General features: G+C 48.5%; 1 long non-coding RNA gene across 1 annotated transcript; it reads left to right on the plus strand.

Moving 5' to 3' along the window:
* The first annotated feature begins 4923 nt into the window (after positions 1-4923).
* Positions 4924-16470, plus strand: LOC129406586 (uncharacterized). Its single transcript, XR_008631088.1, has 3 exons — positions 4924-5066; positions 15004-15114; positions 16307-16470. It is a non-coding gene; the product is annotated as an uncharacterized LOC129406586 (long non-coding RNA).
* Positions 16471-16798: the final 328 nt, after the last annotated feature.

A 16798-nucleotide genomic window follows, 5' to 3' on the forward strand; every position in this document is an offset into this window, starting at 1 on the left:
ATGAAACGAAACAGTCACCGTTACCAATATTTGTCATTCATTGACTTACTTTGAAGTTGTCTGATGGTCAAGTTGCTCTTCTGAGACTATGGTTGATACTTGCAATCCTTTCGTAGTATTCATTGGCTCTCTGAATTCAATATCTACTTAGAAAACCATCTATCTAAATGGGCAGTCTGCTGTTACATACTAGTCCTATAATTTTCTAACTACTGCAGATACTAGAGACACTCAAACGAATCTCGCAACTGAGCAGCTAGCTGCAGAGATGCTTCCAGATTTTGTAATAGGCCACTTTCACTGGGCTACTCCAGATGGGAGCAAGTGCTGTCCCTCCGCCTGCCCCCTAGGAAATCCAGCAGCCGCCATCTTCCAGAACTCAACAAAAAACCCAGGTATGTGAGAGCAGTAGCAGCAAACGCCACGCCTCACAGGACAGGGGAGGAGCTGGTCCCTCTCCTTCCCACTGCCCTGATGGGACTCTGAGATGACACCCACAAAATGCCCCCAGCTACTTATTAAGCACCTAAATGACCATGATCCAGAGACATACAAATGAACCCCAGAACTGAGCAGCTCGCTGCAGAGATCTCTCCAGAACCTACAAATATGTAAAATAAAAAAAAGTTTAGAATTCCAGGAGAGAAGCTGCTTGATATTATATTGCTTATTCATAATAAGCAATATAAAACAAATTGTCTAGCATTGCTTTTTCGGCAGGTTTGAGTGGTGTTGGGAAAATTCCCAATAATAATGTGGCCGAGATGTGATCCCGGGGGCCGCACGCATGTGCGGCCTCTCCGCAGCTGCACAAGCGTGAATCCAGACCCAGCAAAACCTTTCGGCGTGGGCAACTCCTCGCAGAATGTCTCCAGCCTGAGAACTAAGCCTCGGCCCCGTGCCTGCCCAGGAGGGGAAAGGTATTTCTCTCTCTCGCCTCTTTCTCTCCGGGGATGAAGGGCGCAGTGGCCGCCATATTAAGACGACCACAGATTGGGTTTTCAAGCCTGCAATTATCTAATATCTGGAAGAAATCTCCCTGGACTTCTTGTTAAAGTACAGAAATTCAAAACCGCGCGGCCGCGGTAGCCCGTATTTGTCTTCACAGTAGGTCTGAATCTAGTGGGGTACTCCTAACAACAATAGTGAGGTTTGTGTTGAAATATTGAATGTAACCAAAGTAAACAGAATGTAAAATGAAACTTATCAGTTACAAGGTAGGGGGTGGGGGGGCGGGATGGGAGGTGTACTGTGTGGGTTTTTTTTTTTTTGGTGGTGGTATATGGGCACTGGTGAAGGGATGGTTGTTTCAGCATTGTATAACTGAGACCTAAGCCCGAAAGCATTGTAATCTTCCACACGGTGATTTAATAAAATAAAAAAAAATAATGTGGGACTGATATCTAAATATTAAATGTAATCAAAGTAGAGAAAGAGATTGTCTGTCACACAGGCAGGGAAAGTGTTGGGCTGGGGCAAGGGCAGAATACTGGGGATTTTGGTTGTGGAAAATGTGTAATGGTGGAGGGATGGGTATTTCATCATTGTATGATCGAAACTCAAACACGTAAGCTTTGTAACGGTATCTTATGGTGATTCAATAAATGAAATAAATAAACAACAGAACAAAACAAAACAAAAAACCTATTGCAGATACTTTGACGGTAAAGTTCACTTTATTACTCATATTTAAGATTGTATTACCATGCTCAAGAACACAGTTGGATCGCTCAGTCTCATTGAGCCCCCATTTCTGCAGTCCTAGGACTGATAGACATAAGTGGTCACTCACACAGCTTTGGAATGAAACACCAGACTCTGTACTAACTTGACTCACCTGGCTTCTGGTTGAATGAGGATGCAGTGCTGCTTACTACCTGAGGTGCCATGGAACATCAGCGCGACTCTGATGATTTTCAGATGCCTCTAAGGTCACATCCAGTGGTGTTTGGGGGGCCTCCAGAGCTTCACTTAGCAATACTTGGTGTGGGGGTGCCATGGGAGTGGCATTGGGATTGAGCTGGGGTCAGAAAATACAAGGCATATGTCTTAACCCCTATACAGTCTCCCTGGTCCCCCATACAGAACTTTTATAGGCAACTCTCTTTGGGCCTGGCTTCAGAATTGTCTTGACTTTGTGTCTAATTGAGGTTCCTGGATCTCCCCAGACTCACTAAGTCAGGGACTGGAGTGCAGGCCTGTCCTGTTTGCCCAGTTTCCAAAGCGTTTCGCCACTTGTTCCCACTGGAGAAGCCGGACGTGGAGACAGACTCAGGAAGATGGGTGGCTCATGCAGAGGTTGGAAGGGGCCATAAAGGTGCGTCAAACGAGGATGCACAGGAGCCTTCTGAGCAGGGAGAGTGAGCGGTGCTGCAGATGGCCTGGGCTGTGGTCAGTGAGGAGAATGTCTCGAGTGCCTGAGAGGGTGAGCAGAGCGGTGGGACGTTAGGTGGGCACAGACATGCTAGCGTGGGCACCGGAAAGGCCTGAGTGCTGCTCGAGCCCCCTGTGACACTCTGAGAACAGGAAGGATGCTGTCCCAGGGGCAGGTCCCTGCGCTGCACTTTCCTCGGGCAGCTGCTTCTGCTCATCACAGCCCCCCTCAGCCTACTTCATTGCCAAGTCATTTGACAGCAGATTGTTCCAGGACAGGCAGACCAGAGATGGTTCAACACCCTTTGGCAGTTCAAAGGGGCCCCAGGGTAGACAGCTCACAGTTGCACCAGAATGCAGGCAAGAATGGGGTGTGTGTGTGGTGGGGGAGGGTGGTGGTGGAAAGTCAAGCGACCCATTTGATTTCCCGCAGATGGAGGGAATTCAGAGTCTTGAAACCAGTAAAGTCAAGCGACCCATTTGATTTCCCGCAGATGGAGGGAATTCAGAGTCTTGAAACCAGTTATTCAAGAAGTATTAGAAGAGCTTCTGTAAAGGACAGGAAAGATTTCCCTTGTGTTTTGCAACTCTGAGTGTGGCTCTCATTCAAAATGCTGATGGTTGCCCTCTACTAGATTAAGAAAGGTACGTTTATTCCTAGCTTCCTAAGGGGTGTTTTAAAGAGTTTTAGTGATGAATTAACATCTCACATACACTGAAAGTTCTATGTTTGATCAGATTTTTTTGCATCCAATGTGATTTTTCATTACAATCTTTTACTTATGAATACAGACACTTAAAATCTGTAACATAATATTTTCTAGGGGGCTGGAGTGATAACATAGTGGGTAGGGCGTTTCCCTTGCACGCTGCCGACCCGGGTTCAAATCCCAGCATCCCATATGGTTCCCTGAGCACCGCCAGAAGTAATTCCTTAGTGCAGACCCAGGAGAGTAACCCCTGTGCATCGCAAGGTGTGACCCAAAAACCAAAAAAAAAAAAAACATTATATTTTCTAGTATAAAATCAATCTTCCCTTTCTTAGGATAAAACACTTTAGTACATTTATAGGCCTATTCAGAATTTTTCCTTTATATTTTCTTAATTCTTTTCACTTTTACTAAATTTATGTTTGAGGTTTTACCTATTTCAAACTTTTGAGTTCATTTTAAACTCTAGAATATATTATAACATAATTTAAAATGTTTTACTAATGGTGGGGAATATAAAATAAATACAAATGAGGTCCAAGTACATATTAAAATCTAATGCAATATATTTTAGATTCCAGAGTTGGAAACTTATTTATGTAAATGAGAATAGGCTTTATATTGTGTTAAATGATTTTAATTTCTCTACATAGGTTAAAAACATATAGCACTCGACCACCACAAATCGACTTATTTTCTGATAGTCCCATTTACCTTTCTTTCACGTTTTGTGGGAGGAAACAATGTGAAATAAATTTGCTCTGTGCCTGACTGGGGTGCAGGCTGATGGGTAGAAGGGAACCTGGGGACACTGGTGGAGGGAAAGTCACAATGGTGGTGGGGTTGTTCTTAGGTATAGTATGCCTGAAACAACTCTATTATGAACAACTTTGTAAATCATGGTATCTTAATAAAAATAAATTACAATAATGAATTAAATACATATATTTAAAAACATTAATTAAGAGCAAGAAAATCCACTCATAACCCTGAGTCCTTCTCATCATTTATAAATGTCATACGCATACAGGGATGTCCTGAGATAGGTGTGACATCCTCAGTCCTGTGATTAGGGTCCCACGTGTGCCTAATACTTGATGACAGATGTGTGATGATGATGCTATGCTGGGAGCCATGCAGGTGAGCCATGAGGAGGATGTGGAGAGAAAAGGTGAGAAATAACTGAAACTTTCCAGGTAGATGATTCTCGGGATAAGATGGAGATGATATGCAGGGAGAGGAGCAGGAAGCATATCAATGAGGGCCACGGGGAGCTGAATTAACTACTATGTGCCAGAAAGCAGGAGGAAAATCTGTGGAAACCCAGTAGGAACAAATCTGGGTGGTAAAACTCATTACACTATTTTGCTTTCTTTCTTTTTATTTTTATAAATCAATTTAAAACCATTTTATAGTGACCAGAGAGACAGCACAGGGGTTAAGGCTCATGCCTTGAAGTGCCTGACCCTGGCTTGACCCGAGCATAGTGTGGCCTCACTAGCATGACTGGCCCCCAACCTCTGGTAGCACCACATCCTTGGGCCTAACCTTCAGATGAATCACTTGGTTGACGGAGAGTTCCAGGGAGGGCCCCTGAGCTCCCTAAACATCACTTGAGAGGCCCCTCCACTAATATTTATTTCCCCTCGTGGTGCTACTATGATTCTGGGTCCTGCACAAGGGCAGTGCTGGAGAGTCAACTGGAGGGGTCCTCAGCCGGTCAGGTGGGCGTCTACTGCTGAGCACCCCAGGCCTCGGCCTCTTGGTCTGTGATGGTGCATCCAGTGCTGGAGGAAGAAACACTTGCCCAATCCCATTTCTCCTCTTCTAGGATGCCAAACTGTAGGCCAAGAGGAAGAGGAGGAACAAAGGTGCCTGGTTTAAGGGGAGAACGAGACCACAGACTACTGACAACATCATGATGTTCCCCTCCAGCCACAAGACCTGGCAGTGGATGGGGAGACAGGGACCCCCGAGACGCTGGTGAGCACAAACATCAGAAATGCAGATTTCAACTGGGCTCAGGAGTGCAGGTACCTGCTGGAGGATTTCCCCACTGAAGCCTCATCAGGGTGACAGAGATGTTGCAGAGGCAGGCCCTGGGCTGTACTGTGTGTGGTCCACCTCTCAGCCAGGGAGCCCATAGTCCTTACCCTCTGCCGAGACTGCCAGGGAGCACAGGGGAGTGTTTGCGAGTTCCCCAACAGGGAAGGTTTGAGAGGAGGCTGGGCCCCAGCCAGTGCTGCTCTAGCCACAGTGAGGGCTGCTGCGGGAGAGAGAAGCCCTGGGGTGGGGGAGTGGGGGGTGGCTCCAAGCCTTCATCAGTGTCCCGGGGAAGTTCTAACCCTTGCTGAGAACTTCAGAGCTCCTTTATGGATTTTGGTCAGTTCAACAGTTCAACCAAGAAAGTTGGGGCATGAGAGGTAGCTCAAAGCTCAGGTACAAATGCCTTACCTGTGTGCGACCCCAAGTTTTACCCCTGGACAATCTCTCCCCTGTATTGTGGTTTCCAAGCATGGCTGGGTGTGACCCTCTTGGCCCCTGTACACTCCTGGAGGGAACCCCAGAATAAGACAAGGACAGTGTACTCTGTTCTTCCAAAACTCCTTTGCTCTGTGACTGAGACGCTGCTGGGTGACAGTAGTGACAAGGCTAATGTGTCGAGCACTCGCTGGTTCCCCTTCACAGTGACACTTGCCCTGGTCCTTGCATACATGAAGCCCCAGACAAGAAGGTGTCTCTGTGTCTCTGCCCCAGGGAGATGCAGCTGGAGCTCTGCAAGCCCGTTTGCTTCATTGTCTTTGGTCCACCCTGGTGGTGGGCCGAGTGTGGCCGACCAAAGTCTGTCTCCTTTCAAGGGTCTGAGTGAGCAAAAGAGGGATTTTGGTTACAAAGCCAATGAAGTGGCTCCTCGCTGCTTGCTCATCTTTGAGGGGACTGTCACATGTCCTCCTTCTCTATTTGCATACCTGTCTACCCACATGGGACTAGAGAGCAGGAAGAGAGTTCAATTTTGATTTGTTTGGGAGCCACACTTGACGGTATTCAGGGTTGACTCTGGCTCTGTTCTCAGGAATCATTCCCAGAAGACTTGGGGTACCATATGGGATGCTGGGGATCAAACCCAGATTGGATGTGTGCAAAGCAAATACTGTATCTACCAAATTATTGCTCCTTCCCCATAGATCCCAACATTTTTGCCTCTTGCTTCTCCATAAACAAACCTTCTCTCCTTCCACAACACTATATTGAAATATTGTGGTTTGCAAAGTTGGTTGTGATTATTTGTTATAGGCATGTAATATTCTAACCCCAATCTCACCATCACTGTCACCTTCCCTCTACCATGTCTCCATTTTCCCAGCCACCTTTCAAGCCTGTCCCTGTAGCAGGCCCACAATAATTTATTTTATATTGCTTGTTACACTAACTGGCTAATGGGATGATAAGAAAAATACTTAAGTAAAAGAAAATTTGTGAAAATTGTTGTATCTCACCATGGGGATATTAAGTCCTTGTCTGAGAGTTTACTAAGCTCTTTTGCTAGTTAAGTCTTTTGTATGAGTATTTTTGTTAGTCGAAATTAGTTAATGTCTACTTACGTTCCTATCCAATCTAATGTGTTCCTTCTGGGATGTTAGTATTCTAGAGTTTGGTGATTTCAAGCTTCAGAAAATTCAGGATATGTAAGTGGGCAGTCTGGCCCAAGACTGTGATCTCGTCTGCCGGGGCTTTGGTAGGGCAGACACTGATGCCATCCGCCCCTGAGATCACCTTCGAGGTCCCAGCCGGGATTGGGTACATGAGAGATGTTTGTGGGAAGTTGATCTCTTTCGGGATTTAATCATGAGTCTCTGGAGCAGGGCCAGTAGATGAGCTTGCATGGCAGCAGAAGTCGGATAAGGTGTGGCTGCCAGAGTTTCCGGAAGTACAGGGAAATGGAGGGAGGTCACCCACCCTGACTCCAAGAAGGTCTGGAGTTTCAGCCCCCAAATCACCCAGTGTACCTGAAATTTTTGGTAGGTTAGCATCTCTGTGGGGTTAGTCATAAGGCTGTGGAGTCTGGTAGAGACATGGTGGCATCTGTTGAGGTGTGAGTGTGGCTGCCAAGGTTTTGGTATGGTGGGAACTTCGCTCCTCCACCCCCAGATCACTCTGGACATACCTTCCTTTGAAGACAGTGTGTAGATGAAATACTGGAGCAGAGGACACCCTGATCTATTTCCTGCTGTCCTCCCCAACCCCAGCACCCCTGCCCCTGCTTCCCGGGCCCCTGGCCCCTGCCCCCATGTCTCTGGCAGGGCAGAACTGGACTAAGTTCAACTTCACAACTCTATACTAGACAGATGCTGGACCTAGTGGACCAGGCAGGGCCAATGTTCAGCTGCCTAAAGACATCACTCACATCCAGCTAGGTCATCTTTGGTGGCACAGATGTTAGTAAAGGGCTGGGGATTTTATTCTGTTACATGAGTTATACCCCTTTCACCCATTTCCTTGATGGGTGAACTCTTGGGTTCCAGACATTCAGTACAAATGGTCCTGGAAGCTCTTCCTCCAGATGTGTCTCAAAACAAAAAGTAAGAGACATAGAGGAGAGGGAGGGAGGTATAGGAAGAGAGAAAGAGACAGGGAGGTGAGAGAGAGGGAGAGAGAAGAAACAGAGAGAGGGAGAGAGAGGGAAAGCACTAGGCAAGCAGAGATGCCCTTGAGACCTTGTGGTCTCCATGGAAGAATGGGATTCTCACAAAAAATACTTACTGTCTCTGTCCTAGGTTTCCTGTCTGTACAACTGGGACGTTAATATAGCTGCAAGACAGGGTGACTGTGAGGATAAAAGGCAGTGATAAAAGGTAGAGTTTAGGACACCACCATTCTGGAATAAGCATGAATAAGAATGCTGTATATAATTATTACATGATGATGATGATAATGATGATGATGATGATGATGATGATGGTGATGGTGATGATGATGATGACAATGGTGATGATGATGCCAATTATGATGATAATGATGATGGTGATGATGAGGATGATGTTGATGGTGGTGATGATAATGATGATGATGATGATGATGATGATGAGATGACGATGATGTCCTGATCTGTAGTCTGGTGATGTTCTACTCCTCGGTGGTTCTTAGGTAGTTGGCTACCAATATGAAAAATGGGTAGTGAACGTTTGTTGATGATCAGTGTTTATCCATAAGAAACAAAACAAGAACAAAATTGTTTTCAGTCAGCATTGTGCATTTGAGATACCCCTTGTTACTAAACTAGAAATCTAAGTGTTCAACATTTGTACTGCTTTGTAGGTGTTTGTCTACAAAGTGATGTGAGTGCAGGATTTGAATTTCTCCTAGAAATAGACACCAAAATTGCTTTACTATGTGACTTCTAAGCAAAAACCAATCAGACAATGGATGACGAAAAGCAGGCTAGAACCAAGATCTCCATTGGTGTTTTCAGAGTAGACAAATTAGAGCTTTATAGAGCATAGTCCCAGAGACAGAAGGATGACAAAAAGCCTAGGGGAAAAATGAGACATTTTGAAGCACCCAAGTCTGAGCAATTTTCCCATCACCCCAAGGATGTTTCTGAGAATTAGAGGAAGGGAAACTTTCCATCTGAGGCACCCCAAGGATGTTTCTGAGAATTAGAGGAAGGGAAGCTCTTTCCATTTGAGGAGAGTGATTAATTAGATATCTTCAGGGGAAAATAGAATTTTATCCTTTTCACACACTGTTGGGCTAGAGCGATAGCACAGTGGTAAGGCATTCGCCTTGCACATGGCTGACCTGGATTCGATTCCTCCGCCCCTCTCAGAGAGTCCAGCAAGCTACTGAGAGTATCTTGCCCGCATGGCAGAACCTGGCAAGCTACCCATGGCGTATTCAACATGCCAAAAACAGTAACAAGCAAGTCTCACAATGGAGACATTACTGGTGCCCTCTTGAGCAAATCAATGAGCAACGTGATGACAGTGACAGTGACAGTGACACACACTATTGATAAAATGTATTCCCAGTGTATCAGTGACCATAATATCATATTCATAGACTGAACATGACAGGAATCAAGAGTAGAGATCAAGAGTAGAGACTTGAAAAGAGAGAGAGAAAATAGGACCTTGGTGTATGTTTATTTCCTGCACTGGTCAGCAAGGCAAAATCAAAACATATGCAGGAAACCCTTGATTTCCTGCCATTGTAAGAACAACATGCTGATTTCACACCTAAGATCCAGATTGTTCCCCATTCCTGAAACTCCCAGCAGGACTAGAGGATTCACACTTTATCCCATTCCATCCAATACCGAGACCATGTCCAGTTTTCATTTCCTACCATCTGATGAGTACCAGGGCTACCTCTGTGACCTAAAATCAGGATTTCTCTAATAATGATGTGGTCAGAATCTATTTATGGACTTATTCGGTGTTTGGAGGCTTATTGCATTGCATCTTCTACTTCTGTTACTTTCCCTATTAGATTTCCTTCTTCTGATTTCTGATTTTTAATAACCCACCTTCATTTTTAGAGATTAAGCCACAGTCATTTCTAGGCATTGTAAAATCTTCTCTCAGCCTGTCAGCTCTGACTTGTCAAGCTCACACCAGACAAGTGAGATAAGGACCAAGGTCTGAGTTGGCTATTAGAGACTCAATGGAAGTCCTTTAGAGTAGACCAGTGGTCAACAACGCTGGTCAGAGGACTATGCTGGTCCCCAGAAGTTTCCACAGGCTTGGAATGATTCCTGAAGCTTAACATTAACTTAGATACACCTGCATTAGGTGGCAGTGACATCAAGATTGACGTATCCGTGTTAATATATGTTTCTTTCTTATAAATCATTAGAAAATTCTGCTTTAGATGTCCATTATTTTTCATTGGACCTGAAGAGGCAAATATGTGTCCCACTTTCACTGATTTGTAATGCCAAAGGCCAGGTGCACTGAATGAGACATTGATTAGATCCTGAGTCAGGGAAAGAAAGCTTAGCCAAGGGGCTGTCCTTGCCCAGGAAGGGGCTGGAGGATCAGCAAAGCCTTGTGTTAGCCACGGTACTGAGGGACCCCTCCAGGACCCTCACTGGCCTACAAGTTTGCAACTCTCTCTCTCTTTCCTTTTGATGCAACTCTCTTCTGGGGTGCTTGGGGCACGGAGAAAGCCTCCTCCAGCACTCAAATAAGGAGATATTTGAACTGTCCCTGGGGAGATTGAAAGGGGAGTGAGAGAGGTGGGCAGGTGCCTCCCACCCTCTGTTCCTAAGGAATCAAGTGACATTTGCCTCCCACCTCAGATCTGCTGAGGTTCTCTCCTCCCTCGTGTGGTTCTGGGAGGGCTGTAAGGGAGCCGGGGTGTCCAGACCTGCTCCCCAACATTGAGGTTGTCTACAATGTCCTCACAGGAAATATTATTTCTGTAACCCGGGCTGAAACCATCTCTGCCCCAGTCTGTGCAGACCCTGCGAACTGACACTCACAGGTCAATGTGAGTCTCTCTGGGCTTCCCCTGGTCTGGTCAGTTCAATCTGGTTCTTCTTGGTGTTGTCCTGCCCAAGTGGGCATTGGGTTGTTCATTCAAGGAAGTTTCCAAATTCCTATCATCTCGTCCATAGAAATCAGCAACAATAACGTCCCTTGAGGGTTCTTCAGGTTCCTGCCTCAGATACGCATCTTGTTTCTGCCCGCCCTGGCTTTAGAATGCCTGCTGTGCCAGCCTTTGGGCCCACGGTCTCTATTCAGTGCCCATACATGTGCTCCACAGCTGGGAAGTGTGACCCGAGGTGTGTCCATGTGTGAGCACTGTGGTGACCTCTGGGGAGCACTACAACCTGACGTGAGACCCAGCTAGCATGGCTAGAATTGTGTGAGCCCCCGAGCCAGGCCTGTGAGCCCTGGGCAGTCACCATGCAGCAGCCACTAGAGGAGGGGACAGGGTCATCCAAAAGCAGTTCATATCTGCTGTCTGGAGCTCTGCTCTGATGCCCTGGCTGCTGGCTCAGGTGATTTTTGCGTGTCAATGAACCACATTGAAGGAAGAAGAAAGATTTGGGCCCTCAGTCCCATCTTCACCATGCCAGTGTCTCAACTCCCAGAGGTGAGGCTGGCTACTGTGTGGGACAGAAAGGAGTGAAATATTATATTCCCATCCAAGCAGGACTGCTTGTCAGCAGGATTGTTCAGCTTCTACATCACTGTATCACTGTATCACTGTCATCCCGTTGCTCATCGATTTGCTGGTGTGAGCACCAGTAACGTCTCCATTGTGAGATTTGTTGTTACTGTTTTTGGCATATCGAATATGCCATGGGGAGCTTGCCAGGCTCAGTCGTGTGGATGAGATACTCTTGGTAGCTTGCTGGGCCCTCCGAGAGGGGCGGAGGAATCGAACCCGGGTCAGCCACGTGCAAGGCAAATGTCTTACAACTGTACTATCGCTCCAGCTTCTACATGATTTTTGGCTAATAAAGATTTTGCTTCTTGTTATAAATTTTGCTGGAGCAGCCCACATAATACGTACGTTATGTATATTATATTTGATCCCACTTAATTCAATCCATGTTTTCTCATAACCAACCATGCTTCTGCAGTAGGAGAGGGCTCAAGGGCTCAGTGCATGCTCCGCTGAGCTCCAGCTTTGCTTGCTGGTCCCCAAGGACTATTAGCACGATGTGAGTGTAGAGCAGCCAGTTGACTTCGTATCAGCGAGTCACTTAAATGACTGTGGTCACTATTCCTCATGTCCAGTGAGATCAAGTTCACATTTCTCGGGCTGGGGAGATCACACAGTGAGTAAGACACCTTGCAGCCATGTTGGATCCCAACCCTGGATTTCGCCCCCAAGCACTGCCAGAATCCTCCCTGAGCACAGCACCAGGATAGAACCTTGAACACTGAGGGGTGGTGCCCCAAACAACCCCTATTCCCAGGGACACACACAAAAGGTCATACACATATATTTTTGTGTGGTCACTCTTACCTTTTGGATGAGTCTTTTAAAACAGCTTTGGATTTCACGAGAGTTCCAGTACCCCACCCGCAGTGGCTCCTCCTAGTAATGTCTGATATTGATAGAAACGTGTGATAAATGTGAAGCAGTCCTTCCTTAGAGGTTACTTGGTTTGCCCTATTTTCTCTGTTCCGTCCCAGGTTCCCACCGTGGCCTTCTCAGTGCTTTTAGTCACCTGTCTCAGACTCCTTACAGCTATGACTGTCACCAGAGTTTAATGTGATAGACTGAGTAAAGATGGCATTGTTTTACATCACTGTAGGTACTTCAGGAAAAACAGATCCATGCCCAGACCACTGTGAATGACAAGCACTCTGCCACCGTCCAGTGGAACCCTTTACCATGTCCACGGTTGTCAGTCTCTCTGTCCTCAGATTTAGGATTAGGCTCACTGGCTTTCCACTGCACTTCTTTCTCTTCCTGAGAGCAGTGGAAGCATTGAGTATTTCTGTTTCTTTTGGAGACCCTCCAATTCTCTCTGGGTTCTTTTTAATGGTGAGGTGCCCTCTTTTATTAGGAGCTGACAGATACGACTGTGTATGTACCACAGATTCACATTAACTTGGGCAGTAGCCAATGGTTGCCTCCTGAACATGACTTTTGTCACAGACACCCTTACAATGGCAACGAACATGGCTCATATTTTGGATGCAGTTAGCAAGCAAGAGTCACTGCCTCCCACTGGAACCCCACCTCTCATCCATGACTCCACAGCAGCTTCCCAGCAGGCGCCCTTGCAGGGCCATCTCTGTTGGCTCAGGGAGTCTCAGCCTCAGAAAAAGCTCCTGATCAAGCAAGATGCAGGGACGGAGAGTGTTTTAGGGCAGGAGAGGTTGGTGTCCCTGAAGGAGGGATGGCTGAGTCATATCCCAACAGGGGACAGCCAAACCTCTGCTCCCACCCTCTGAGTGGGCATCTGGAGACTCTTGTTCCTGTAGACCATCCAGGAAGGCAGCCCCCTAAGAAGTTCCCAGACACGGGAACTATGTGCATAGACACAAATTGGGCCAAGTTCCTCAAGCATTATGGCCTTATTTTTGGGGAAAGGCAGTCCCCGTGTGCTATGGAATTTGGGTGGAAACATCTAGAGTAGAATGAGGAGAGACGAGTAGGACACCAGGGTCCTGGACACTCTGACGCACAGTTGCCTCCACTGTAGCTGAAGAGAGGGAGGAAGTCGTGAGCTGACAGGGGGCTGAGGTTTGGTGCTTATGGGGGACACCAGCAGCCCTTGTCTCATACACAAGTCCTACCTCCCTGAGCCTGCAGGCTGTCCCAAACTTCAGTGACATTTGCTTCTGCAGAGGGGAGGGAGCCAGAGAGGGGAGAGGATTCCCAAGCCTGGTGGACACAACTCTGGAGTCCAGGGCCCAGGGGTCTGGACACGGGAGACATGAAAAATCCAGTTCCACTGAATCCTCAGAGTTAGGACCCACGTTCTATTTCCAGATAGTTGGGGAAAACTCTCAACTCCCTGTTTCAGTCTGTGGTGCCATAGCAGGGGAGGGCATTTGGTCAGGTGGAAGGAATTCATCAGCTCATGGAACCCTGGAAAATGACCTCACTTCCCTGGTGACCATCCCCAACTGCCATAGAACCCTGGATCCCCTGTGAGCTCATTCTCGAGAAAGTGACCGTCTAGTTCACTTGCACTGAGAAGCAATAGACATGTTTTCATGTTGTATGCCCAAGATCAGAGGCTCTGGGCTGAGGCGAGCCCAGAGTGAAGGTGATCGCTGTCCCTGCAGACTGTGGAGGAGGGCTCGTCCCCACCCGCAACACCTGTCCCAGGTGAGGAGGAACTCAAGGGTAATCCGGGCCCACAGGGTCAATAGTTCACAGTTGTGATGCACCTCGGTAGATTCACATCCCTGTTACTGCGTGTGTCTGTGTGTGTGTCTGTGTGTGTGAATGAAATTTGATTGTGTGAGTTGTGGGTCATGGTCCAAAGGTGTCTGAGGGGAATGAGTCCTGTTCTTACGGGAAGGAGCAACTGCCTCATGAGGGAAGGCTGGTGTGTGTCATGGACTCTTCTTGACAAAACAGAGTTTCTAAAAAACGGAACCTTCTCGAGTGTATATTTCCCACCAGCAACGTTCCCAGTTTCTCTCCCACCACGCTCACCCCACACCTAACTCTATGGCACGAAATTCTCTCTCTCTCTCTCTCTCTCTCTCTCTTTCTCTCTTTGTCTCTGATTCTCTCTGTTTTCTCTCCTCTCTCTCTCTACTTTGGACCATTATAGACTGCAATACAAGTACTGAGAGGTTATCATGTTTGTTCCGTTACCTACTTTCAGCTCACAGTTCTTATTCATAGTTAACTACCTTTGTCATAGTGGTCCTTCTCTACCCTAACTGCCTTCCCTGTCTCTCCCAAAACTTGTGGACCAGTCCTGCTGGCCCTGTTTCCAATCTCCTTGGGAACGAGTGTCATCCTAAGTGAATATTATGACGTTTTTCCTGGTGGCTGTGTAGTATTCCATCGTGTAGATGTACCATAATCTCCTTATTTACTCCTCTGTTCTCGACACTCGGGCTGTTTACAGATTCAGGCTACTGTGAATAGTGCTGCAGTGCAGATGATGATTCAGCTCTGTGCCTATTTAGTCTGGGGTATATCCCCAGAAGTGGCATTGCTAGATCCTATGGAATTCAATTTCTAATTTTGGGAAGGGGGGAAATGGCCATATTGTTTTCCAAAAAGGCTTGGCCAGTCGGCCTTGTCACCAACAATGAATGAGACCCCCCTCTCTCCCTGCATCTGTGCCAGCACTGGTCGTTCTTATTCCATTGGCTGTGTGTAGTCTCTGTGGTGAGAGATGTTATTTCACTGTTGGACCAAAAAGACTCTTCAAGGGGGCCCCCGTGTCAGGTCCCTCCCAGGGGTGACAGAGGCTGTGTTACAGAGTTCAGCTCGGGACATCCCGGTGGAGCCCCTGGTGGGAAGCAGCTGTTCTACCTGCCAGGACACGAGCCCGGGACCGCACAGATGCAGTGACACCCAGTGCCCGGCACAGGTGAGCAGGTGACACTCAGGGTCTGAGATGGGGAGGTGGGTGCAGAGCCCAGTTCCCAGCCCAAGACACCTGAGACTCTTCCATGGTGACCCTTCAGGGTGTCCACAGCCCATCTCAGAGTGATCCAGTCCCCAATGCTCCTCTGGCACAGGGTCAGCTGAAAGTCCATCCCCACACACTTCAGAACAAGGAGCTGACCCAGAGGGCCACGCCCACGTTCCCCTCAGTCACACTGTGTGTCTGCACTGCTGCTGTGTGACCTTGTCCTCATGGCCCAGGGACACGGGGCTCAGACAGCTCCCTGTCTGGCTGACTCTCCAGGCAGGAAGCAGCTCAGGTTGGGGGTTAGAGAGAGAAGGAGCAGAGGGCTGCGGTGTCCGTTTCCCTGAAACTGCCATCCCTGGGATGCACCTCCAGGGAAGGAGGCCCAGAGAAAGGAGCTGTGTTGGCTGAGTCCCTACAGTCTGTCAGGACACGTGGGGACAGGACTCAGCCCACAGAGCAGGTACAGCTCAGCTGGCATCAGCCCCTGAGCATCTCAGCAACAGAGCAGGGCCCTCCTGTGGCTGCTTGCTGCAGTCTGGGTCTGAGGCTTCCCCAGCACAGGCCCAAGGCAGGAGAGGCCCCGCCTCCTAGTGGCCAGGGACAGAGTCTGTGGGCTGGCCCAGGGACTCCTGGAGGGGAGATTCGGTGGCACATGCCAGCTCTCTCCACTAGGGGCAGCACTGGAGCACAGTGGCCACTGGGCAAAGGGGGGCCTCAAAGGAGGGGCCCAGAGGGTAGGGGGAGACCTGGGGAGGGATCTGCCACACTCTGAAGCCCCTCAGCGGGGCTCCCCAGCCCCTCACCGGGGGGCAGAACAAACTGAAAAGGAGGCAGGTCCTGAGAGCAGCTGCAGGAGCTTCTCTGCTGATGAGGAGGGACCTGCCCAGCTGTCCCCCTGCTGTCCCTCTGCAGGGGGTGGGTTCCTTGAGACCCTCGGGGCCATGCCTGTCCTCTGGCCTGTGAATGCTCCCAACTGACAACAGCAAACTTCATTGGTCAGAAGGGCAGTCCTCAGCCCGATTCCTCGCACATGTGGGCGCTCCTGTTTCTGCCCCAAGAGCTGGTTTTCCCCCAGTTCTGAGCTCCAAACCCTCAGCACCGGCTCCATGGGGAACCTGCTGACCACCTTGCACCCCCTGCCCACCAGCAGGAGGAGCCCATGTGCCCGAGCTCTCTGGATGAGGCCTGCACGATGCTGACCCTCGGCGAAAGAACTGTGGAGATGTTGGTCTCCCTGATGCAAACCTCCCCTGGGCGGAAGTTCTCCTCTGTTACCACCATCCTTCCTACCGGCCTGGCCTTCCCCATTCCCGCGCGGATCCTGCAGCAGATGCTGCGCTGGTGAGAGCCGCCCCGCCAGCCGCTGGGCCTTGCCTGCCTCCCCGCCTGGGGTGCTCAGAAGGAGCCAGGGCCTCTCTGAGCTTCTGCTGGTTCTTCTGAACACAGCGTGGAGAGAGTCACGCAAGGTCCTGGAGGAGGACATAGGATGGGCCGTGACAGTGCTGGGCTGCTGCCTGGTCTCCTGGCCATGAGCTTCCTGTTCATTCTTGTTCCTGCCCATGGAACAGCAGCCGCAACTCTCAGAGCCTGTGGCTTGGGACTCCCAGAGTACATGCACAGGAAACCCCCTCTGAACTCC

Source organism: Sorex araneus, chromosome 7 (genome assembly GCF_027595985.1).
Source record: "Sorex araneus isolate mSorAra2 chromosome 7, mSorAra2.pri, whole genome shotgun sequence".
Lineage (NCBI taxonomy): Eukaryota > Metazoa > Chordata > Mammalia > Eulipotyphla > Soricidae > Sorex > Sorex araneus.